The sequence below is a fragment of the Stegodyphus dumicola genome, chromosome 1 (assembly GCF_044657685.1).
Source record: "Stegodyphus dumicola isolate Sdum_Otavi_A_Nest chromosome 1, ASM4465768v1".
In the NCBI taxonomy this organism is placed as follows: domain Eukaryota; kingdom Metazoa; phylum Arthropoda; class Arachnida; order Araneae; family Eresidae; genus Stegodyphus; species Stegodyphus dumicola.
Window position 1 is genome coordinate 278,002,680 of NC_140768.1, and position 24,454 is coordinate 278,027,133.

Below are 24,454 nucleotides of genomic sequence, written 5' to 3' on the forward strand. Positions count from 1 at the left end.
TTTTCGAATATCAAAAGCGATTGTTTGTTTCAGATTGTGTTCCCATTATTCTAAATGAAAATACAATTTATGACAATTCGTCTACCATTAAATGCATTTCCAAAAAGACGGGTATTAAAAATGATTATTTCTAGTAACGGAGAAAAGGGCAATTCTTTCTTTTCGTTCTAACTTGATTTAATTTAGTTTCGTACAAAATATAAAACTTCAATTGTTTATGAAAGCAAATTAATTTAAATCCAAACATACTGTTTAAACTTGTATCAATTTTGCTGTATCAGATACAGATAATTATGAAAATTTCCTTTTCTCAAGTAAGCAGCCCATTTTAATCTCGCTGATTATGACGAATGAAGTAAATAATTTGTTAAATAAATTAAAAATTACTTTCATCATTATGTTGGCTGCTAATATTCTGCCGAGAAATTTGCTTTGCTCGTTTGCAAGCTCAAGAATATCGCCATGCTTGAATGCTTACGGATCAAATAATAAAGTACTTGCATACTTGAATAAGCTTTTTCGTGAACATTTATGTCATAAAATAACGAATTAATGCTTTTGAATATCAAAAATTTTTCCAATTAAGTTTCTGAAATTTTTTCCTTTATGAGAGTAATTTTGTTTTATTTAATTTTTAAAAGGTTGATTAAAATATTCTTTTTAAGATGCACTGAAGTACATGGTTGGACAAAAATATAGAAACACCGAAATAAAAACATATTGCTGTGACTAATACAGTGTAGGAAAACCGTTGGCATTGAAAACAGCTTGCAGTCTTCTTGGAATGGATAAACAGAGATCTTGCCTGCTTTGCCAGGAAATCTTGTACCATCCTTCCTGTAAATTGGCAAGTTCAGTTGATGATATTGGCGATATATAGCCCTCACGCAGATTTCTTTTCAAAATAGATCACAATGGCTCAATAATATTGATATCTGGTGACTGAGGTGGCCATGGTAGATGTGAAAGTTCACCCTCATACACAGAACAATAGTCCTGGATAATGCGAGCTGAGTGAGCAGGAGTTCTCTGTCGTCTTGGAATACGATATCACTACTGAAGAACAAAATTTGTACCAAGGGATGAACGTGATCAGCCAAAATGGTAAAAATGGTAAAATTACTGTCAAGCCAAAATGCTTGGCAGTAATTTGACCTTGCATAGTAATGATGGGTCCTATGGAATACCACGATGTGTCTGTCCAGACCATGAACGAACGTCCGCCACGGTTCGACAGCAAACAGTCTCTATTATACGCTTGGAACGGCATTTGTCAGATGTAAACTCGCCAAAAAGTCGGAAATTGTGTAAAGCAAGACTCAACGACCAAATGATATTCCATTGCTCCATAGTGCACGTTTTGTGACTTTGGCAGTACTTTCTCCTCTTGCAAACATTTCGATCACTGATAGTGGCTTTTGAATTATCGCTTGCCCAAAAATACCCTGCTTGTGGATCTCCCTTCGCATCGTTTTTGTGCTAACAGATTTCGGGAGCGATTCAGTTCATCAATCACTTTTGAAGCTTTAGTAGTCCTCTTACGTGTCATCATAATCCTCTTCAATGATCGTCTGTCATGACCACTCAACACACAATTTTCGTTCGCCCTGTGATTTAGCGGATGCAGTTCTTCAGATTTTCCTGTTTGAGTTACAAATATCAGATACTGGGCCTCTTGAAACGCCAAACGCTTCAGATACCTTGGCTACGAATTCACCTATCATGCGAGCCCCGACATTTGCCCATGGAATTCATTTAGCTCCGACATGAAGCATTCACAACTGCCAAGAACACTGTCTTGATAACGAATGATACTTGCACCGTATTTAGGATGTTGTACAGGTGGCGTTAGTAAGCAAACACATCAGCGCCACCAACAACTTTTGCAAGAATATACATTTCAGTTTGTAGAGACATTAAGCACTTTTTGGAAGCAGGAGTAATGAAAAATGAGCAACGCCTTCGCCAGGAATCGAACCGCAGCCCTCTGGAATACGCGCCCAGCGTGCAGATCACTACACCACGAAGGCCCGTTAAGAAACCAGAAGACATACCTTATACATTCAAATATACATTTTACGAGGTGTTTCCATATTTTTGTCCAGCCCTTGTACATTTGTTCAAATAATGAAAGAAAATTTTTTTCTTTAATAAGTCGCATTATTTAATGCAAAACATCATGTGACTATACATATCAGTTTCAAGACATTTTCGAGTAATATGCTGAAAAGAAACAGTTGTAAATAATTAATCCATTCTGGTTTCTAAGCTCCCAACAATTTCCCAACAGCGTTTAGGTTTTGGGTAATTTAGTAGTTCATTTCGGGTTCATATCCCGCCTAACAGGTTAGTTCCACTTTTTTTGCGGACACCCACTAATTCACCAGTCTCGAAAAGTGACGCATCGCAAGAGCAAATGACCTTTTAAAATTGCATGTCAGAACCCAAATGATGTAAGAAATTCTGCATCAGTAACACTAATTGTTAAATGGCGATAGCTAAGCTCTAAGACTTCATCGCCCATTAGTTTAAGGCAGGTAGTTTAGCAGAACATGGCTCGTATTTTCCCTTGGGAGTTTTCGAACTCGAATCATATGCAGGCCGAATTCTTCTTTTAACCAAAATGTAAAGTTCCTTTTAACAAAACAAGATTTTTAGCTGATTTTATTTAACAAGTATTTATCCAAACATACATGCTGTTAATTTATAAGTCAAACAACAAAAATCAGCGTCATATTGTTAAATTTTCACAGGGCTAGTTTCGATGGTTTTACCGAACCATCATCCTCAGCTGCAAAAGCTCAAATGAACAAGATAAGATATAATGATTAGATAAGAAAACTTATCTAATCTTATAAATTTATATTGTTATTGTATCTTAAACACATGCTGTTGTTGTGTTGTGACTTATCTCACTTGTCTGACAGTAACAAGCCCACGAAATTCATCGTGTTAAGAAAAGCAACACTGCTCCTGTCGTTGCAAGAGCCCTGAGCACCATACAGGTAACAGTACGACTTCGTTCAGTTCGTTCGTTCGAAGGAGAGCACCCGGAGAGACTGTTTCGGGGGTGTCCCACCCTCTTCCCATGCTACACAAACACTCTACATGTAGAAACATCCATCCCTTCTCCGGGATTCGAATCTGGGCCCTTCGGTATCGCAGTAGGCTCCCTTAACCACTGTGCCGTCTGGGCGGCTCCAAACATACATAGATGGTAATAACAATGATGCAAAGGGAAACATTTTCAGTTTATATTCATTTTCTGTCTGAAATCTATAGTTTTTGGATCTGTAAAACATTTTTGTTGGTTACATGCTGTTGTTTAAACGTTTTGATAGCTTAAAAATTAAATTTTCAGATTGACATTTATTTCAAATAATTACAATGGGTTGAACTAACCACTAAACCAGCGTTTCTCAACCTTTTGACTAACGTGCACCATCTAAAAAATTGAAAACCTTTAGATACCCCCACTACAAAATACTACTACCACCACCACTCTTGAACATATAGCATAAATGTACGAGTGTTAAAGAAAAAACTTCAATCAGGATGTTGGGGTTTTAATTTTTGAACTTAATAGTTAAAAATACGTTGCTTCTTTGCGTACCACTTTTTTTCTCTTGCGTACCACCGGTTGAGAATCCCTGCACTAAACTATTGCGAATGCATTCTAGATGACACGAAACTTGAGAATAAATAATGGCACCTATTTTCTTCTTCCTTTTGCTAAATTTTCTTTGAACATACAGAAAAAACTATATATATTTGTATGCTATATATACGAGGGCAATCCCAAAAAAAAGGTCTCCTATATTTTTAGATATACAAAGAACAGTATATTTTCTATAATTGCTACATCACTTTAAAGATTGAAGAATGCTTTATTTTTCAACATAATCGCCATTTCGGTCGATGCATTTTTGTAGACGCTGTGGCAGTTTTACAATGCCCATGTCATACCAGCTTGCCGCCATGCCCTTCAGGAAGTGTTGAGGAGCTTCAGGAGCATCCAGATGATCTTCCGATCTTTACGCATTTTACGAACTCAACAATCGCGAAACTCAAAGAATACGAACCCAACAATCACGAAAGGCCTCCCGCTCCTTTCTTCGTCATGAATTTCAGTACGACCGGCTGTAAACTCTCTACACCACTTGCGAACGCTTTTGACATCCATGCACGACTGTCCATACACTTCCGTCAATAGGCGGTGAATTTCAACCGGTTTAACGCCTTTTGCGTTCAAAATCGAATAACTGCGCGCACTTCGCCCTTGGCGGTAACGTTTATCGTGAGCTCCATTTCGAATGGCTGCCAAGCCAAGACTGAGCATCCGAGCTAAGCGCCTGCGTGCTTATGTGGTAGCGGAGAAGGCACCACCCACTCACAACAGTGTTGCCAACAACCGTATTAAAACTTTCTCTACGTCCCCAAAAAATAGGAGACCTTTTTTGGGAGGATTGCCCTCGTATATATGAAATTTTTGCAGGCTTCAAAGAAATAATGTATAACTTCTTCATTTTTATTGCTTTTAGCTACTATAGCTTAAGGCGTTTGATGTCGACAAAATTTGTAATTGGGAAGAAAAGGGAGAACAAATTACCAGCAACGTTGTTAAAAATTATAGATGCTAATCCATTAGCCCTGTTCTTTTTATTGGCTTATAAATTTTCAACTATGAGAAAAAACTTCACGAAAAAATGCATTCTTAAACAAAGCGATTATTTTTATTGCAAAAATTCGCAACAGAGTATATTATTTTTTGACAAAGAATAAAAAATGCTAATCAAATCTTTAAAACTTTGAGTAAGATTTATATACTAATGCAAATTAATTAGCTCCATTTGCAGATTTTTCTGGGACCAATAATTTTGATAATGAAAACAAACTCTTATGTGAACACCACATGACTTCTTGTATGGCCCATTACATTATACATATTTTTGCCTGCATTTCATTTAAACTTATTTCCTTGAATTTCGCTAGAGATATATTTTCCATTCAATCACTTCAGTTCTCACTTCGCGGTAAAGCAAAAATACATAAAGACTCAAAACATCTTCACTAAAAATTTTAAAATAGAAAAACATAACGCGCCAAATACAGTTAAAAACAATTTAAAAAAAATTTTTACGCAAAAACAAGCAATTCGACCAGCGTGCAGGAAGACAGATTTTTCGGTGGACAAAACTGAACTTTTACGTTTGGTCACAATCGACAAAAAGACGCTGAAGTTGGTGTAGAAGCTGATTTAATTCACTATTCTACTAAGTTTCAAATGTAAACAAATGGCAGTTTCGTTAGGTTTAGTAACAACTATACAGCTTTTAAAATTGTCGATAATTCTACAACTATTGTATGCAGTTTAACTAATGCATAAAAGCCTTAATTGGAGTATAAGAACAACATAATTCAATCCCTTTTAAGGCAAAAAATGCACAATTTACCAACATATAAGCATAAAAAACTAAGCTCACTGAGCCGGATAACAAGGTGGGTATAAATATGTAAGATAAAAAATATATAAATCAACTTTATAATTTAATTTGATAACAGCCTCTTAATTCCTCATTTTGAATTTAGTTATTTCCTCTTTATTCTAAAAATAATCATAACATTTCTGAACTGCATCATTTCTAGATGAATCTATGCCACAAAGCTTGCGTAAAGCTGATGACGTAGTTATTTCGGAACGTAAACTCTGAGAACTGAAACCTTACTAACGTAAACCAAAACCTTTCTCTTTAGTAAGCTGCCACATTGGATAAATGCTTACTTCGCTTGTAACCGTGTTGTTGCTTGAACGTCATTTCATTTCGCTCGACATGCTATTACTATCGCAATCATATTCATAAATGTAAATGTTCTAAAAATAGGCTCGATTAGAGTGCCAAGTGAATTGTGGGCATAAATGTAAATTTAAATAAAAATAGAATTAAAGCCGCTTCGACTGCCAAGTTTCTGAGTCATTACGAATTCTACAGTCTAAGTATCTACGAGAAGATTAATTTTTGTTTGTCTAGTTATTTGTCTACAAAGGTCAATTGCACACATTTTCAAAATAATTAGAAAAACATAATCAAACACGTTAAGTAATGCATAAGTTGCAAAATAAATTCCTGATGATGAATTACGTAATGAAAATTTCAAAAGAAGTCCACGAAAGAGCTAAAGTAGTTTATCAACCAAGAAGTTAATATATTTAATATCGATTCTTATGGTGTCGACAGAAAACCAAATATTTACACAACCATTTTTTAATTAACCTGGTAAATGATGTCTGTATCACAGGCAAATCTTGGCGATTAAATATCGCAGTTGCTCAGACAATTTTAACGTTTTTTTTTTTTTCATTTATTAAACTAGAAAATCCTTTCATAACCGTGTTTCCAAAAACTGTTTGTCGAAGCAAATACTTTTAATATCCTCACATTAGCATTTTACTCTCTTAATGCCCTAGCATTTTATTAAACTCTGTATTTGCGTATTTGATTTGAAACTTAACTGAATATTAAAATTTCTTCCAAAGCTCTTGTATAAACGAGGAATAAAAATTTCTTTACTTTTGGAAACTTTACAAATACTTGCAGTATTCAATTAATTAACTCTTTTAAATTGAAAGAGCCCTTAAATAATGCTTAATATTAAGAATACTGAAATGTCTGCAGTATGTCTAAATAGTCCTAGAAAAACAGCAGATGTTTGTTCGTAGCTTCTTTTCAAATCGCAAAAGATGCACGGTTTAATACAAACAATGGCAAAGCGTGTTTACTTAAATCTTATTGGATTTAAGTACAATATGATTAAGTTCATTTTAAAAGATATTGTATTTACTTTTGTGCAACTCAGTTTAAACAAATTTATTAAACAAATCTGAAATGAACTCGACTTAGATGCAAATGATCTTATGAAAGATTTAATTTTTAGGCTAGTTTTTGCATATTCGAATATCAGAAAATAAATACATGATTTGAAAAAGTAATTCAATAAAATTGCTTGTGGTGACTTTTTTACTTATAAGATTTTATTACGATGACAAATAATTTTATTTATCATAGGTAGAATTAATACTTGAGGATTAAAGCTAGTTTTTTTTTCGGGGGCTTGTTGCTGTTTAAATAAATATACATTTTGTCATCCATATAATGCTATAATTTTCATCTGGTCTGTAAAAACTGAGCAGAAATACAGACCAATGGAACAAACAATGGAGATGCTAAGCTTAAAAAATCTGATGTGAACAAACACTACATGACTTCCTTATACGACCTATTAAATTATACACATTTTATGCTCCATTTCATTTAAACTTATTTTCTCGAATATCATGAGAGATATATTTCTCATTCAATTAATTTTCTCACCTCTTGGCAAAGCAAAATAAAAAAATAAAAAAAAACTCAGAATTATGTCATTAAAAATTGTAAAATAAAGAAAAACACCAACTACAGTAAAAGAAACAGTTAAAAATTTTATTAGAATTAAAAGTGCAGTTTCTACGCAAAAACAAGCAAATCGAGCAAAGGGCTGGAAGGCCGAGTTTGGTGCAAAGAACTGAAAGTTTAATTTTGGTCCCACTCGGCAGAAGGACACTGAAGTTGATGTAGAAACTGACTTAATCCAGTATTTTACTAAGAATTTCAAATGTATATAAATGGCGGCTTCGTTAGGCTTAGTTTCAGTTAAACAACTTTTAAATTGTTAATAATTCTATAACTACTGCATGCAGAAAGTCATAAAAACCTTCACCAGAACAGTAGAACAACATAATTTGATCTCTTTTAAAGCAAAAGATGCACAATTTACCAACATATAAGAATTTAAAAATTCTGCGAGCAAGGTAACGGAGTGGGCATATTATTATTACTATTATTATAAGGGCACAGCCCCGATCCTCCTAGCCGGAATAAGTCGGCCATATTTTCAAAAAATGGGACTGGCCATTAAAAAACAAATATAAGAAAAAACATATGAAGTCCAAAATCTGTGTCTCAGTGCCGAATTCCAATTCTTTGTTCGTATTTATAATCTTCATTATTGTCTTTGCAAAATCTTTCAAATTTGAATAGTTCCTTTTAAAATCTTCCTTTAAATTCTCAAATTATTCTGTAGATGGAACCGATTAAAATAAGCCGGGAAACGCCCATGATTAGTCAGTACCCGATTTATATCAACATTATTTATAATATTCATCTTCTTATTTAACTTTATATTTTTCATTAACTCTTTTTTCTTATTAGACGATTCCCAACAAAAATTCCATTCTGTATAAATCCAGTTTTCCATTTCAGCAATGTTTTTTTTCTTGAATCTTGGATATCAAAATTATCCGTCCCATCCCCAAAAGCCGCCATTTTAACAAGGGTGTCAGCTCTTTCATTTCCGACAATTCCACTGTGTGCTTTTACCCAGTGTAATTTAACAATACGTTTTCATTTAGCCTTTTTAAACAAGTCTTTTATTTCATTAATCAGTCGATTTTTATGATCTAGTTGGGAGAATGCCTGAAGCACACACAGGGCATCCGTATAAATATTTATAAAACATCGAACTGTTAATTTTTTTTATTAATCCAATTCAAAGCCTCTGTCAATGCGTATAGTTCTGCTTGATAAACCGAATTCATTAGTGTAAGTTTTATTCTCACATTGTCTATCTCCACTCCAAAAATTATGTTAATCAAAATTATAATTTAAACTAACCGTAAAACTTTAATTCGCTCTCTCGGTTCTAAAAATTGTAATAACTTCTCTGAATTGCGTCATTTCTAGATCATTCCATTCTGCGTGGCATGCGCAGCGCTGATGACGTAATAATTGGAAACTGAAACTTTTTAACTTCAAACCTAAACTTTTCCCTTCGTGTGCTTCTATCGTACATAACTACGCTTTTCAGCTTCGCTCTCTTCCGTGCTAGGATGTAATTTCGCTCTCTTGCTTGCTATCGCAATAATATCCCAAATGTAAATGTTCTGTGAATAGGCACGACTAGAGTGCCAAGTGATTGTGTGGCCACAAAAGTCAGTTGCAAATAAAAATGGAATTAAAACTGCCTCGACTGCCAAGTTTCTTAGATATTACGAACTCAACATAATTAGCACACGACGCAATCAAAATTCTTCCTCTTCAATATGGATCTACGTATGCATCAACAGTGCTCCGTCTCTTTCTTGTGTTTATTTCATATATATATATAAGATAAAACATATGTAAATCAGCTTTATAATTAAATTTTATAATAGTTGTTATTTTCTCATTTTTAATCTGGGTATTTCCTCTTTATTCCAAAAAAGAAAATTAATAACATTTCTATACTGCGTCATTTCTAGATAAATCTATGCCACAGTGCTTGTGTAACGCTGGTGATGTAGTTATTCCGGAATCTAAACTCTTAAAACTGAAACCTTTTTCTTAACCAAAACTTTTTTCTTAACAGACTGCCATATTGGATAAATGCGCACTTTTAGCTTGAACCTCTGCGCTTCTTGGACGCTATGCGTCTTCTCAACGCAACAGTATCAGAAATGTAAATGTTCTGGAAATAGGCACGATTAGAGTGCCAAGCGAATTGTGGACGCAAATGTCAGTTTAAATAAAAAGGGAATTTAATCCGCCTGGACTGCCAAGTTTCATAAATATTACGAACTCAACATATTAGCATAGTACGCAATCAGAATTCTTTCCCTTTAATATGCCATCTGCATTCTACGTCATCAACATTTGCTACGTCTCTTTTCTATTGTTCGCCACATATATTTATTTATATATGTCTGGTGTGGCAGATTGCAACTAAAAAGGGAGGTGCACAAGTACATGCAATAGCAGCTCCATATACAAAAATTCAACGTTCTGAAGCTATAAGTAGTCCAGTATACAATCCTTTTTGCGAAAGAGAGTCCTTTATTTTGTCCGCACGTACAGAAGATCATCAGTAGAGCAACCGCACCATCATTTAGACTTTCGGTTTGTCTGCTCTATTGATGGGTACTATCCACCATCTGAAGCTCAGCATTTATTAAAACAATTTAGTGTCTAAATTAAGTTACAATTGGTTAGTGTACAAAACATAACTAATTAGAAATGTTGAATACATAATATAACTTTCAATATAGATAACTTTTAAAATAAAAATAAAAATAAAATATAAAGTCTATGTAGAAATCAACATATATGTAAAAGACCACATGTAAAAGTTCATATCTTGTAAAATGTTCATATGTAGAATATCCATACGTATAATGTCTATATGTAGTAAAATTAATAAAGTCATAAAATAAAAAATATAAAGTCTGTGTACTAGTCCATGTGATTATATGTAAAAGTCCATGTTTTGAAGAGAGTGAAAGAATGTCTTTATGTAGAATATCCATATGTAGAAGTCCATATATTGTAGAAGTCTATATATGTAGGAGCGCATAGTTTAACAATATTGTTAATTAGATCAGAATCTCCTTGTTCAATCATTTTTATGGAGCTTTTAAATTTTCACAGTTGATAGATAAATAGTTTATGATATTTAGAAGTTTATTGCGAAGGAAGTTGCTTTTTAGTGTTTGTCTGAACCAGAGTTGTGCTGAAGTTGTGGTAAACGGCTTGAGGTGAAGATCCTCTGTGATTTCTCAGTTAAAGAGGTAGTGATCAAGAGTGCCAGTGTGTCCGCAGATACATAGGTTTGAGTGATGGAAACCGAATCTATTAAGATATTCTGGAAAAGGACAATGTGAGGTGAGAAAGATGGTGACTGCTCTGTTGGAGGATAATAATTTTCATGAGTGTAAAGGTAGGAATAGGAAAGTTCTTCTACCTGTATTTCTCAATGTCCATTGCTATTTCCAGAGGTCAAGTAGATCTTCTAGTTTATTGTTTAAGTGAGATAAAGGATTTAGAAGAAAATGTTGAGGTAAAGACGGATTATTATCTGCATATTTCACTTCTTCATTTTTATTTCTTCTGCATAAAAAAAAACTCTAATGAAGCTATAGTGTCGCCCGAACCGAAAGGTGGTGGACAATAATTCGTTACCACTAAAATTCGGCGATTGGGTCCCCTAATCTCATCCGCCCTTTAAAAGCGGAGTATATAAGATATTTCCTCCCTCCTTTCCGCATTCCTTCGTGTTGTAACTTGAAACGCACTCGACGCGTATTCGGGAGGTCCGGAGTTCGAATCCCGGCGAGGTCAATGCACATTTTTCACGTCTCGAACATCAAACAACCTAATGACTCTCCGGCCTCTTATACTAAATTACATGTTCGATAATTATTAACTAAATCCGTATTGAAGAATATTATTTTCGGTAACTTCACAAATGACTATATTGTTCTAATAATAATAATAATATCTCAAGCGTATTAAACCACTTCGCTTAAAAGATTAACTTCTCCTAATTCCTAGGAATGAAACCGTAACATTTGACGGTAGTAACGTTCTTTGCAGCTCGATGTAACACAAATATATATATATATATTTTCATTTTATGTTTTTGCAAAAATATTTGATTTAGTAAGAACTAAAGTTTTAGACAATTATTTTTAAGTTTATTTTAGACAATTATTTTTTATTTCACAGCATGTATTTACAGTAAAATAATAATTAATAGCAGGCAAAATCGTGTTTATAACTCTTTAGAATTAAATGATTTATGTATCGAAACATAGTTTTCTAGGAGAATAATCAGTAAACATTCTTTTAAGCATACATAGCAATTTCATAAAACAAGTTTCTAATAAAAGTTTCTAATAAAAATGAATATTATGCTTTAAAAAACACCTGTATATATTTAAAACATATTTAGAGGATGAAATATAATTTTTATGCATAAGGTGTCACAGTACTCAACGCATGCATTCGCATTTCTTCCTGCAGCAGCATATTGAGCTACAATTACTATGCTATCATTGCTCTTACAAAAAACTGAGTTGAAAACACACTAATTCATTAAACAGCATGCTACTGTACCACTATTCTCTGAAAAACGTATACATTGCAACAATAGATTTTAAAACACATCATACATTTGGCAACCAAATGAACAATCTCTTTTATGATTAACATTTTATGCATAAGAATGATTACATTTTAAGGATCATAGCCCTGCATAAATTTATTTTTAAGCGCCGTTTAGATATTTCATTCAATATGTCCGCATTCAGTTTCTCAATCGAAATGCATTTCTAGTAGCTAAACAAAAGAAAGTTCTGCAGTTTTCAAAATGAAATTCAAATTTATCATGTGATACTTTTCATTTTTAACAAAAGATGACTGCATATCTCAATCTAAATGAGAAATTAGGACAATCTTTGAAAAATGTTCACTGAAGGGCAGTAGAATTCTTTGTTGTTTTAATAAAATTTATTAAACCGCATATTACACAAAGTATTCAGAAAGCGAAACATAAATCCATATTTTTTTAACATAGCTTTCTAAATTTTTAATCCAAGCGCAGCATTAAATTAATTTAGCATAAAATCAATCAAATAAATTTATTTTGTCAAATCAATTAAAATCTGTCTTCTTAAGGGAAGACGAAATTTTGGCGATAACTTCCGAAAGGTCAGCTTCAGTTTATATTAAGCGTAGGAAGACCACAGAAACATTATAAACAAATCTGTTTAGTTGTTCCGCGAACCCAAGAAAAATCCCCAACGTTTTTGCCGCTTTACATATTTAGCTACCCGTGAACTCTTCTAAATGCCCAAAGATGAGCATATGAGAAATTTTAATCAAATCTGAGATCTAATTAATCAAAATTGGTCTCGCGAATTAATAGGCTTCTGTGTTAAAAAGGAAAGGTAAGCTTGTTTCCTGGGGTATGGATGAAAAAATTACTTTTACATTGGTGCTGTGATACACAAATTACTATCACAAACCATTAGCGTAAGGAAAAACTGCTTAGATACTGGAAGTGGAAGATACAAACGAGAAAGTAATACCTGGTATCGTAGCATTGACAATTGACAGCAGATGATGTATAACGAAATGACGAAATATAACCAGAAGTTAAAATTTGAGACTGCATATAGTGTTACATTATCTCAAAATTTTGGATGCACAGACGGAAGTTTAAGTTAACCAATTTGTAATTATTTATTAATTTCACAAAATATTTGGACAAAAAGAACAAATTTGCTCAACCCGCTGTTGCAGTAATCAGCGAAATCCAAAGATCTTTGCATATATTAAAGGCTCACCAACCGTAGAACGGTAAAGTCGGTGAAAAAGGGTAGTTCGGTCGAAGGTTCGAATCCCGGCGAACGGGCTGGCTGTATGGGCGTTTTCGTGGTTTTCCCCATGTGTAAGGTGAATGCGAGCCAGTTTCCCTTAGAAAGTTTTCCGCGAAGGCATCCCTCTCCTTAGGCAGATAGCCTTTGAGTGCTTTGCCGTGATCAAATAAATGAAACCAAACTTTGCACACATTGGAAAAAAAGAAGGCACTGTTCTATTCTTCGCAGTTGCCTTTACATAACCCCCGTTATAATATAGCGGGATAATGTCCAAATATTTACTTCATATGATGAGCTTGGAACTAATATTTAATAAGTCTTGGAGCCCTAAGAGCTTCAGCAACGGCAAATGTTTGAGAAGACAGCACACAATACAGCGATCCACGCCTCATCAAAAACTGACAACAAAGCTCTTAATAATATGAGTGTTTGAACGGCTGTCCCAGTGACCGTTTAATCCATCTTGACCATTAGCAGAAATGGATTTCCTTGGCGTGATAGAGGATAATCCATCTTTTGAGACGAGGCATGCACTCCCAGAAGCGACACCTTGCTAAACATTCCATATTTCTTTTCTTTTTTCCATGAGGTCTTTTTTTTAACAGTCGTTATCTTTAGGTTTGTAATGACCATCTGACACGAAAAGTATCAGTCAGTTTCTTTTTTCTTCTGTATAAAATTTTCACTTGCAAATAGCTTGAATGTAAAGAAATTCTGTGCCTCTCTCATTTCTTCGTTGCAAAGTTTTAAGATATAATCTTTAAATTCTATCTTAACTTCTTAAGTTCTTTCTTCTGAAAGCTGTATTATTAACTATAAAATAAACTGAAAACTATTTTAAGTTAATATAAGTTTGCAAATGATGCTGCAAAGCTAGTACATTATTTCCGAACTAAACTTGCAGTTTGAATTTTTTGGGCTCGTTATCAATATGATTAAAACTTCGAGTACTTATTTCCAACAAATTCAATATATTTTATACTCCTGCCATTTTTACCGCAGTTTTCAGTCGTTTATTATGATTGTTTCATTGACTACAAATGTAAGCTAATGAATACGGCAAAATGTTTTTTAAGAATAACATAATGCAGGTCCTTAAAGAATGTAACTTAAAATTTTTAATTAGAAAACCATGAATTGTAATTGAATTAAAATAATCCGTTTCTTACGGGTTCATGGATTTGGAGTGATTGACGACGACACTTGATGAAGAATGAAAACACAATTTTATTTGCCAGAATTACTCAGAATGGATCCAAAAACACTTTTACAGTCGTCGAAAAACTACGACAAACAGGCTGAAACAATCAGCAATACAACTATCAGGTTATAACGATGAAGACAGGTCCACGGCAAAGCACTGGAGTACAGCTCCCGACTCTGTTCCTTCGTTCTTAGAACTCAAAGTAGTCTCGAGACTCTCCACCCTACAACTCGCAATACACTCGACGATAGCCTCAACGATGCACACTTTCGATGCACCAACTCGAGATACACTGATGAGACACTCTCACGATGCACTAACTCGCGATACGCTTGACGATCAACTCGACTCTAAACTGAAGATCAACTCCATAGAGTAAACTGCTACTCCACGTATAGGTAGGGTTTATATAGCTTTTGGCCTGCCTTCCAGAACATTCTGATCCAAACCGGTAAGAATTCGTTCTAAAATGTTCTAAATCCGTCTATGGCATATCGCCAGTTTGTCGTCAAATATCGCCAAATGGGCGACTTCGAGCCAAATCTGGCAACCCTGTCTTTTCTTGCCATTTTCTGTCAACCCTAAACCCGCTTCAAGTGGAACTGCAGCTGGACATTTCGTAACGATATTACTTATAGTACGTTGATTACAATAATTAAGTAGATAGAGTCTAGCCTTCTTAAGTAGCATAAAATTAGACCAGAACTATAAAAGACAACTGGTAAGTTATCATGATGTCTTGTAAGTAACACACAGAGATAGGGAAGGGGTGTGACGGCACTAACTGGTGATTTCAGAAATTGATTGCGTTGATTACAATACTTAAGTAGATAGGGTCTGGCCTTTTTAGAAAGCATAAAATTAGACCAGAACTGTAAAAGACAACTGGCGAGTTTAACATTATGTCTTGTAAGTACCATAGAGAGAGAGGGAAAGGGTATGACGGCACTAACTGGTGCTTACAGAAGCTTATAGTTTAGTTTTGGCCTAAATGAAAGACAATGGGTGAACTAATGAAATTAACTGTATCCTAACGGCTTCAGAGTATAGCTAGCGCGCAAGCTGGCTCTGACCACTTTGTCTATACACCTTATAACTTGAACCGGTGTATAACGCGCATCTACACTTTCAAACTGCACTTTTTAATTTTAAAGTATATTCGCCGTATAACGCGCACCCTTTCCTTTACGAAAAATTCTGAAAGATAGCATGTGTAATGCTTTTAGCTTTTGAAGACATTCCTTGGAAGACTTTTCCCAGGCTTTCGAACAATGGTACTCTGAAATCACAAGCAATAAGGAGACAGTATGTGTAAGGGGGAAATGCTTTAGGAAGTAAATACTGCTGCACAGAAGATAGATTGTATTCAATGCAGGTTTGCATAAGGATGTTATTCTGGGGTTTCTACAAAAGAAGGACATAATTCCGGATACGAATACTTTCGACCCGAATGTAATCGCGGAATAGGAGTCAGATGTTAGTCGTTTGAAGCTGTGATTTTGGAGTGAACATCGAAGGCTTTAGTAAATCGCATTTGTTTTAGTTGAAATACAGTTGTTCTACTGTTTCTTTGAGTAGTAAATATGGCTACTGCCAAGCGAAACAAACATAGTTCTGGTTTCAAATGCAAAGTCATTCAGTTTGCGAAAGATGATGGAAATAGTGCTGCAGCAAGGATGTTTGGTGTTGGTGAAAGCTCCATATACTAGAATAATTAATATGCCAAAAAAATAAATAAGCTTTGCGTAGAGAAATAGCCTATCCTAGAGGAATGTTTGCAAATTTGGTTCCAGAAAATTGCCAGAAATAGCATTTAAAAGTAGTTTATGTAGAAATCTAACTTTTTCATGATCATCTTTATCTTATTTTTAAATCTATTATTTTTATATCCGGAGTGTAACGCACGCTCATAAGTTTCGATCTTGTATTTTGTATTATAAAGTGTATATTTGTATTACAAAGTGCGCGTTATATGCCGGAATAGGCGGTATATGCGGTATATCAAACAACACTGACAAGCTATATTATAAATACCCAAAAAAATTAAAATCAGAGAGGAGATCATCAAGGACCGAATAACGAATTTAATCGATAGACTAGAAACAGACCAGAACATTGAACTTCTAAGCAGTTTTGTAACTATAAAGAATACAACCAATTTTGTAACTGATAGAACGCTAAAATAAGACAGCAACAAAATGTTTTTAAAAATGAAATTACCGCGATGTTTTACAGCTGTGATGTTTTTTCTTGCTTTCTTTTTCACCCACAATGCTTTGTAAGACAGTGTTTTCACCTTGCTTTGCTTTCTCGCGACGTTTACATCCACGATGTTTTCCGCATATACCGGAAAAACTTTATCAATAACTGAGAGATAAAATTATATGTTAGTGGCAACTGATTTCATATCATTGAGTTTTTGAGAAAGAAAAGAATCTGGAGAACAAACCTTAGAATCATGATATACGTAAGAGCAAAAAGAAGTCATTTGAGCCATTTTTAATTTAGCAGGCGATATGATTTCATGTTAATTATGAATGGCACGTATTTTAAGCAAACAGAAAAAGGATTACAATTAATAACAGTGTAAAATCAAATTTATTAGTATAGTCAGAATGTCAAAGAAAAGAACAGTGATATCGCATTCAATTTCAAAATTGACATGAAATTTATTTATTTCTATAAAAAATCAGGATCTTAGAAATTAAAGAATTTAAATTTTTTAAATTAATGAAACAGAGAAATGAAATATATTTTTAGTAAATATTTTCAATGTGAGACCATTATTTACTTCCTTTCAAATGAATCTTGAAATTAATTTTTATGATTCCGCTTTAGAATAATTTTAGAAGTTTGCTCAGTCCCTGAATTGTTTCACTGAACTGCACCTTTACAAGTGCGGACAAAAAGCTATTACCTTTCATTCAGACACTGAAGGCTTTTTTCCCCTATTCAAAATACCCAATTACGTTTTCTTAATTTAATATCCTGTTTTTTTATTTTTGCTTCTGTCTTCGTTTTGTATGCTTATGATTTGTTTGAACTCTTTCCGGTAATTTTTGCTTAATTTATTTTGTTTGATTTTTGGTCCCATATTTATTCTGCAAAAACTTGCCCTGCATAAATTCTTTCGAAGGATGTGTTTTATCTCCTTTGGTGATCCTTGAATTCTCGTTCCGACCTCCTTTTTTAACATCTTGTTTTCTTTGTTCGGTTTTTCTTGATAGTTCAGTGGTTTTTTTCGTTGATATTTTTTTAAAATTTTGCTACTTAGTTTTCTCCAATAAGCTTTATAAGGCATTTCTCCCGCCTCCATAGTATGCCTTCGTGGTGTAATGGTCAGCACACCCGGCGCGTATTCGAGAGGTCCGAGGTTCGAGTCCCGGCGAGGGCATTGCTCATTTTTGACGTTTCTCAGCACCAAAAATCCGAATATCTCTACAGTGTCGCCCGAACTGAAAAAGTGGTGGCTGATGATTCTCCACCGCAAGGATTTGGCGATTGGATCCCCTAATCCTCAGTCGCCCTTTAAAAGGGAGAGTATATAAGGTATTTCTTCCGCCTTCTTAGAATGCCATCGTGGTGTAATGACCAGCACAATCGGCTTGTATTTGAGAGGTCCGTCTTTCGAGTCCCGGCGAGGGCAGTGCTCATTTTTCATGTCTCCTGCTTCGAAAAATCCTAATGTCTGTACAACTTTTAACTATAAAAATTAAAGAAAATACCTTTAGAGGATTTATATTGCTTTACTATGAAATATTTATAAAAGTTGATAGGGTTAGTAACAATTCATTTTTTTTTAACAAACGTACCCATATTTTCATTATCAACACTCTTGAAATTGTTACCAACAGTCCTTTGCTATTATTTGTCAGCCTTAAATTTAAATATTTTACACGCATTTTTTATTTGTTATTATGTTTTTTCTTCACAGTTTTTCTTCTATTATATGTGCCTAAGTTTTGACTTTCTTTTGCATCTTTCTTTCGTATCATATTTCTTTCGCTTGAATATAACTACCGCATTTTTTTTTTTTTTTTTTTTTTTTTTTTTTTTTTTGTTGTTGTTAAGCTTATTTATATTCTTTTTTTTTTTTTTTTTTTTTTATAAATTTGCGAACACTTAGTCGTATTTGTTAATCTCGAGTTACTAAGCTTAAGAATTAATAGTTTCACGCTTAGCTTCAACTTTCTAAAAAATTTCCCCCAACAACCAACCAGAGGTACGGTTGAGCCAAGTTAGCTTTCAATACATTATTAGACTAGAAAATGGAATACAACCAAATTTAAAATTATTAAACTTTATTTATTATTCATGTAATCTATCGGCAAACTGCCATAATTTAAAATTAAAATTAGGAAATTTCTTAATTTTTAATTAAGTTATAATTAATTAATTTCTGCATTAGCTCTAAATGTTTACTCTATTGAATTATATTCTAGTGATCAGGCGATAAGCACTGACTGAACAACGTTCAACAATTTTAATATTTCAGTATTTTTAACTGCCCTAAATTTGAAACGCTTTGCTTAAAACTTCTTAAATTATAATAATCTTTACTGCTTAATCGTACAGGCACGTATTATAAATAAGTAAAAGCTCTGAACATTAGCGATAACTTCTGCTCTTGTCTAAGCATATTTTCAATTTTCTTGACTCATCTAGTGAAATTCCGAAGTTACTACAATTTTGATATGAAACTCTTAGTAGTCCGTGGCACTTCAGATTAATAGTAGTTCCTGGATTATATTCTGTATAGTGAAAAGAGCGGTAACAATCGGCACAGCTGTAAAATAATTTGTATTTAATTCAGTAGGAAAAAAATCTGAAACCTTTCGTATTTTACATTACGCCCAAAAGGACTTTTTTTAACGTTTTGTGTGTTACCTTTATTTATTAAATATCATGTTCTTTGCACTTGATCATAAAATTCAATTCAACAGTAATATCACAAAATAATTTTAAAATGAGCACATGTTTAGAATTTCCGATACACAGTCTCGCGCGCTGGAGATAAAAATGTTTTTTTTTTCCTCCTACAGTGTAGCCATCGATCGTTTGAAATCGTTGAGTTTGTTAATAAAAAATTCGTTAAAGTTTTACAAAATATGAAACAGATTATAAAACAAATTCCAAATTTAAATCTGGACTTGCAGATGCCCATATTCGGTGGAAGATTACGTTATTCAAACTTTGATGGCTCTAGGTGCCGTTGTTTTATCACAATTGAGAGAAACATACATAAATTTATGCAGATTCTTTATTGTTTTATTTCTTTAAATATAACACAGGGCGATAATATTTGGTGGCAACAATTCCAAAAGTGTTTCGCCGTTTATAGTGAATCGGTGCAAAATGCCAAAACGAAATTAACAACCCTTCTGGGCAAACGCCGTTTGGGGTACGGAAAAAAAAAAAAAAAAAAAAAAAAAAAAAAAAAAAAAAACTAGTCATATTTGTTAAGTTGCAGTCCTGATACAATTTTGGCTAATTATGCCATCGAGTAATGACTGCTATTCAGCATTTTTTCGAATGCTTTTGTTTCGAAATGATTAATTTAAAACAAGAGCTTAGAAGAAAAAAAAAAGCGAAACTGGTTTCAGGACTAAGAAACGTTTTTTCATAGCCTTATTATCCTCTAAAGTGGAGCTTTTTACTAGTCAATGTTGACTGCATACTTTGTTTCGTTTTAAAACTCAAAAAAAACCAAGTTTTCGCTGTCATTCGGTTATCCCTTTAAGAGATCATTTCTAAATGAATGCGATCGTATGATGATTGGTGATTGATTCATTGATTTAATCGAGGTAAAAAGTCTGAGAGCTGTCTTATCAAGCCAGGGATACCTCCATGGAACTCGTTAACGTATGCGAGATGCAATATGAAAGTGTTCTTATAAACGGATTTTCTCGCAGTTAGTTGTTGCGGTAAAACATATTTCGCTGCATGCTTATTCCAGCCGCATACTTCACGACGAATCCGTTCCACGATGTGTTTCGCGTAGGTCAACCAATCAAACGATTTAGTTTATAAAGTATTTCCTCCCTCCTTCCAGCATGCTTTCGTGGTGTAACGGTAGAACACTCGGCGCGTATTCGAGAAGTCAAGGTTCCAGTTCCGGCGAGGGTTTTTTTATCTCTCCTGCTTCACAAGAGCCTAATGATGATTCTACAGACGGCGCCCGAACTAAAAGGTGGTGGAAATAACTCTTCACCATCAGAATTATGCGACTGGGTCCCCTGATCCTCAGTCGCCCTTTAGAAAAGGGGAAGTATTATAAGGTATATCCTCCCTTCTTCCGGCATGGCTATGCCTTCGTGTTGTAACAATAGTACACTCAGTGCGTATTCGTCCAGGTTCGAGTCCCGGCGAGGGTGTTGCTCACTTTTCACATCTCCTGCTTCAAAAAACCTAATGCCTGTACAAGTTTAATAAATGACGGCCAGGCAAACATTTGCTCCCTGCGTAAGGGAGTGCAATAGTAGAAGACTTTCTAAGGAAAACAGCTCAATAAAAAAGGAAGGATTATGTGACATAATTATGTAAAATTTCTAGAAGCAAAGATTCCTCGAAAAACTGTGTTCGACGAAGTGGTGAAAGAAGTCTCACAGCAGTTTTATGACGCGGAAATTCGCGAAAACGCCCATGTAGCCAGCCTATTTTGCGGATTCAAAGTGGCCATGAAATACTAGTGTTCATTTGTTCTCCGGTTTCATCCACTAGACCGCTGATAAGCTATTTCTGTGAAAAACGCTAAAAAGGTTGTTTCACATTTCCTGCTGTCAAGATCTAGATCTCTAAACAGATGTACTTCTTCGCGAATTCCTTTACTACATCTTAAGGAACCGGCTGTATGTTTTCCCTCATATAAAGTTGTAGGTATTTATTTAATTTACTTAACAGTTTATTTTATTTTGAAGCAACCTATCCATCGCCCTTGCTTTCAACTCACGCTTTCTTGCCAGAATGTAAATGATCTAGCGCGCGTTTATGCAAATGAGGTAGAAAGAAATTAGTATTTAAGCAAAAGTTTCGGTGAATTTAGAGCGTGTTCTGCCAGCGTGAAGGCTACGTTGCTATATTTGATTTACTAGCAATTAAATTTCTATGGCGTTGAGCGCTTTTTGCCATTCGGCTTGTTTACGCCGACTTTCGAGTCAGAGCAAGCCTGCGCGTTAAGTAACCTGTGAAACCGTTAGGCTAAACTTACACTTTCAATTTTAAGTTACTCGTTACCCTTTTGAGTTGAGTAAAAAATGTTAACTTTTGTAAGCACAAGTCAGTGCCGTCTATGAATATTAATTTGAGTTAATAACGCGTTCTTTACACCTTCTCTTGAGTTTATCGTACATAAGACTTAGGTAAAATTCCCTACAAGTCTTTTAACGTGTAGTTAGTTAATCCTACTTAGGATTATGAGACGTTGTAAAGTGAATATCTCTTTTACTTTTCTTTAAAATATTTTCACGGATAGAACTCTTTTAAGGCAAAAAAACCCTCGAATCAATAGCCGTTAAAAATAACCTTAACCTGAAATCTGGACCACATCCTATTTAACCTCTTTTCTATTGTCTTCTCTAATTGATTAACATCCTTTCTCAAATAAGAGGATGCCACTCCATAAATTTTAGCTAAATTAAGTGCATGTGAAACAGATCTGATGTCCATTCGAAACCTATGTAAATCTTAAATTCGGTAATTCTTTTATGCTACAATTAAATCATAATTCTATGTAACTGATCACGCATGTCATCAATGTTTTCCAAACTGTCTTACCTGTCTTTAACTGTCACGCTATTCGTATCTTGTTTCATCGATCTACAAAGCACGCACAAACTGCAGATCAGGGAGTTTAAATTTCATGAGCAAAGCTGCTATCTGGCAACACCCCGATTCTTTTCGGAATGATTCCCGCGGGGTATTTCCCGTCCTTCAATGAAAAGCGAGATGCGGGTAGGAATATTGGCATTTCCTGCCTCCAGATATTCATCATTCTTGAAAAAAGTGGATGCTCAATCCATCCTCCACTTTCGAAAGATTCGATGGAAGTGGAGGGAGGGACTTCAATTTGCTTTCTCCGTTCCGACCGGAATTCCAGTTTCTTTCTCTTTTCCAGAGATGCGTTAGGAAAGAGTGGTTCTTTGAAGCTGGGAAGATCTCCTGGTTGAGTCCATTTCAACGATGAACCGTCTGTATTTCAGGGGAATATATACATACTTTTTTTCTGTTGCATTAGGACGAAAATTTGAAAAAACGACCGGGAAAAGCTGATATTTTTTCTGGCAGTTTTGATTTATTTGTTTTTATTTGAGGACAAGTGAATGTGCCTTGAGACACTGATTCTGAAGAACACTCCAGTTTTGTATGTAATTTTTGTAAATGTGCTAATAAAATTTTGTACAGGAATTGTACTCATAAAATACAGTAGCAGCAAAATTTGAAAAAAGCAATGCAATTCCAAAGGAGAATGGTTTTAAAATTTAGGGTGACTTAATTTTGCTTGATAAAATGGCCAGCTGCTTAACTATTTCTTTTGTTTGCTTGTCTTCTATGGATTCTGAGTTTAGCTTCAAGATACTTTCCAAACCTGGATTTTCAATGCCATTTAATTCAGCCTTTGTTATGCATGACAAAGCACTACCCCAACAAGCTTTGTAAAACAAATGCTGGAAGGGAAAATAATAGGACTTACAGAATGGCCGCATTGCTCCTTGGGTTTGAATCCGATAGAACAGGCTTGGAACACATTAAGCAGAAGGAATGCTGTTAGATCATAACTTCCATGGATCCACTTTCAGTTGAAAAATACCCTTCTTGAAGTGGGAAAGAATCCGCTAAACAAATTCATTGATTGCGCCTTATAGGTGAAAAACCATCTTGTTCGTTCGAAGTGACCATAAGCTTTACATTTTACAAAGCTCGCCAATGCTTATTTTGTCATCTCTGAAAGATGTGAGTAGTTATGATGTTTATGGAACTACATGTGTTGCTGTTATCTTCATCAACATTTCTTTATTTTTTGTCATATGCCTAAAAATACTTTTAAAATGTGCTGCATATTTACCAGCAGTTGCCTGTTTTGCTTTACTAATTTTGTTGAGCAGCGTACTTTTGCAATGTGGATGGTCTCAAGCTGGTGTGTAAGGTTAATACATCATTTAAGCAAAGAACTAGTGGATTAAAACCCTTTCGCTTCGTGAACAACGTTCAGTTTTTTGGGCACCTGGTTTAAAAACCCTATCCCAGTCGAATAAGCAATCTGTTTTTCGAATATTGTAGATCGTGAGTTGAGGTGAGCAATAATTATGGCATATCAAAAGTCCTTGTAGGCATGTAATTTTGAGATGAAGAAGTTCAAAATTTGTAGCAGAAGGTTAACGTAAAAGCAATTATGGCGTAAATGATGCGGCGTCGGATTTGATAATACTCTCGGAGAGTGAGGAGCAATGATGAAACCTTTCCCGATGGTGAGTCCCGATGATCAATTCCATTGAGCGTACTAATGCGATAAAAATATCACGAGATCCTATAGTTGCTGAAAGTACATTAAAAATAAACCTGGTTTCCGTTTCTGTCGCTCTATTGAGATACTGTATTATTATATTTCTGTCATCAATTTGAAAAAACAGCTATACCGATTAACCTAACACATACCGCAATTACCCATGTCATTAAAAATTTTGAATCAGTTTCGTTCAAGTTTGGTTTGGTATGGTTCATTACAGCAACGCACACTAGGGTTATCTGCCTGGAGGAAGGGATGCTTTCGTAGAGAGTTTCTAAGGGAAATTGGCTCGTATACACGCTACACATGGAGAAAACCACAAAAGCGCCCAGGCAGCCAGCCCATTCGCCTGGAGTCTGACCCAGATCGGAATTACCACTGGTCAGCAATTTTACATCTCGGCCGCTGATGGTTCTCAGTTTGGTTCCGTATTCACATAAAGAATAATATAAAATGTAGCATAAATTTTCTACAATTGTAGTGGTATGTATCATAATTGAAGAAACGTGCGCTTCTAAAA